The sequence below is a fragment of the Globicephala melas genome, chromosome 2, assembly GCF_963455315.2.
Source record: "Globicephala melas chromosome 2, mGloMel1.2, whole genome shotgun sequence".
In the NCBI taxonomy this organism is placed as follows: domain Eukaryota; kingdom Metazoa; phylum Chordata; class Mammalia; order Artiodactyla; family Delphinidae; genus Globicephala; species Globicephala melas.
Window position 1 is genome coordinate 127231355 of NC_083315.2, and position 3403 is coordinate 127234757.

The 3403-nt window shown below is 46.0% G+C and overlaps 1 pseudogene; it reads left to right on the forward strand.

Annotated features, from left to right (window-relative positions):
- Nucleotides 1-3044, forward strand: LOC138842570 (uncharacterized; annotated as a pseudogene).
- The last annotated feature ends 359 nt before the right edge of the window (nt 3045-3403 follow it).

The window sequence follows — 3403 nt, forward strand, 5'->3', positions numbered from 1 at the left end:
ATGCATACTGTTAATCTTTCTCCCAGACTTCCCCAAAGGGATCTATGGCCTTTTACCAGGATAACTGTGCACTGGGGAAAAGGAAATGATCAGGCTTTGGGGAGAGTACTGGACACTGGCTCTGAACTGACACTAATTCCAGGAGACTCAAAACATCGCTGTGGTCCAGTCAAGAGTAGGGGCTTATGGAGGTCAGGAGGTGGTCAATGGAGTTTCAGCTCTGATCTGTCTCACAGTGGGCCCAGTGAGTCCTCAAATGCATCATGTGGGTATTTCCCCAGTGCTGGAACTCACAAGTGGAATCCCCATACTCAGCAACTAGCAGAATCCCCACGCAGGTTTCCTGACCTGTAGAATGAGGGCAATTATGGGCGAAAGGCCAAGTGGAAGCCACTAAAACTGTCTCTCTGTAGGGAAATAGTAAACCAAAAGCAATACTGCATTCCTGGAAGGATTGAAGAGATTACTGCCACCATCAAGGACTTGAAAGATGCAGGAGTGGTGATCCCCACCACATACCATTCAACTCACCTATTTGGCCTGTGTAGAAGACAGATGGATCTTGGAGAATAACAGTGGATTGCTGTAAGGTTAACCTGGTGGTGACTCCAATAGGAGTTGCTATTCCAGTTGTGGTTTCATTGCTTGAGCAAATTAACACATCCCCTGGTCCCTGCTATGCAGCTGTTGATCTGGCAATGTCTTTTTCTCCATCTCTATTAGAAAGACCACCAGAAGCAGTTTACTTTCAGCTGGCAAGGCCAGAAACATACCTTCACTCTCCTACTTCAGGAGTATCAACTCTCCATCCCTATATCATAATTCAGTTCACAGGGACCTTGATCATCTTTCCCTTCTACAAGATATCACACTGGTCCATTACACTGATGACACCATGCTGATTGGACCTAAGGAAAAGAAGTAGCAACTACTCTATACTTATTGGTAAGGTATTTGTATGTCAGAAGGAGGAAATCAATCTGACAAAAATTCAGAGAACTGCCTCAGAGAAATTTCTAGGGATCCAGTTGTGTGGTATATGTCAAGATATCCCTTTTAACGTGAAGTTTAAGTTGTTGCATCTGGCCCCTTTACAACCAAAAAAGTGGTACAACACCTAGTGGGCCTCTTTGGATTTTGGAGACAACATATTCCTCATTTGGGTGTATTACTTTGGCCCATTTACTGAGGGACACAAAGAGCTGCTAATTTTGAGTAGGGTCCATACCAGGAGAAGGCTCTGTAGCAGGTCCAGGCTGCCATGCCAGCTGCTCTGCCACTTGGACCATATGATCCAGCAGATCCAATGGAGCTTGCAGTGGCAGTAGCAGACAGGGATACAGTCTGTAGCATTTGGCCGGCTCCTATAGGTGAAGCACAGTGTAGGCCCTTAGAATTTTGGAACAAAGCCCTGCCATCCTCTGTGGATAACTGCTCTCCTTTTAAGAAACAGCGTTTGGCCTGCTACAGGGCCTTAGGAGAGACTGAATGCTTAACCACAGGCCACCAAAGTTATCATGCAACCTGAGCTGCCCACCATGAACTAAGTGTTACCTGACCACCACGCCATAAAGTTGAGGATGTACAATAGCCCTCCATCATCAAATGGAAGAGGTAGATATGAGATCAGACCCAAGCAGGTCCTGAAGGTACAAATAAGTTATATGAAGAAGTGGTCCAAATGCCCATGTTCCCCGCTCCTTCTATACCACCTTCTCTCTCCCAGCCTGCACCTATGGCCTCATGCGGAGTTCCCTACAATCAGTTGACAGAGGAAGAGAAGACTTGCGCCCGGTGTATGATATGCAGGCGCCACCCTAAAGTGGACAGCTGCAGCACTATTGCCCCTTTCTGGGACATCCTTGAAGGGATGTGGTGAAGGAAATCCTCCCAGTGAGCAGAACTTTGAGCAGTGTACCTGGTTGTTCATTTTGCTTGGAAGGAGAAATGACTAGCTATGCAATTATATACCAATTCATGGGCTGTGGCCAATTGTTTGGCTAGATGGTCAGGGACCTGGAAGGAACATAATTTGAAAATTGGTGATGATGAAGTCTGGGAGAGGTATGTGGATAGACTTATCAGAATGGGTGAAGAATGTGAAGGTATTTGTGTCCCATATGAATGCTCACCAAAGAGTGGTCTAAGCAGAGGAGGATTTTAATAATCAAGTGGATCAGATGACCAACTTATTCTGTGGATACTAATCAGCCTCCTTCCCCAGCCACCTGTGTCATCATCCAAAGGGCTCATGAACAAAGTGGCCATGGTGGCAGATGGAGCTTATGCATGGGCTCAGCAACATGGACTTCCACTCACCAAGGCAGACCTGGCTGCAACCAGTGCCAAGTGCCCAATCAGCCAACAGCAGAGGCCAACACTGAGTCCTGGACGTGGCACCCTTCCCCAGGGTGGCAGGTTGATGACATTGGACCTCTTCCATCATGGAAGGGGCAAAGTTTTCTTGTTATTGGATTAGACATATATTTTGGGTGCAGATCTGCCTACCCTACATGCAATGCTTCTGCCAAAACTACCATCCATGGGCTTACAGAATGCCTTTTCCACCACCATGGTATTTCACACAGCATTGCTTCTAATCAAGGAACTCACTTCACAGCAAATGAAGTGTAGCAATGGGCCCGTGCTCATGGATTTCACTGGTTTTACCATTTTCTCCACCATCCTGAAGCAGCTGACTTGATAGAACGATAGCATGACCTTTCAAAGATTCAGTTACAACACAGCTGGGTGCCAATACTTTGCAGGGCTGAGGCAAGGTTCTCCAGGAGGTTGTATATGCTCTGACTCAGTGTCCAATATACGGTGCTGTTTCGGCCATAGCCAATATTCATGAATCCAGGAAGAAAGGGCTGGAAGTGGGAGTGGCACCACTCACTATCACCCCTAGTAACTCTCTAGCCAAAAATTTGCTTCCTGTTCCTCATGGTCTTGAAATCTGCTGGCCTAGAGATCTCAGTTCTAAGGGGAGAAATGCTTCCTCCAGGAGACACAATGATCATTCCATTGAACTAAAAGTTTAGACTACCGCCTAGTCACTTTGGGCTCTTCATGCCTCTGAATCAAAGGCAAAGAAGGGAGTTACTACATGGGCTGCAGTGATTTGTCCTGACTACTAAGGAGAAATCTGATTGCTACTCCACAATGAAGGAAGGAAGAGTGAACCAAGAATATGAAATCCCTTAGGGCATCTCTTACTGCTGAACTGAGGAGTGGGGAACGGTAACAGAAAATGAAAAGGCCACAGAGCTCTGGTACTGAAATTCTGCCGTTTTTGGTCTTCATTAAACATTTCCCTGCTTGCTATAGGTTTTTAAACCTAGATTCTAAAGTTCTGAAAAAGATGATTCTGACAGTTTTTGCCAGCTTATTCATTGCTTCT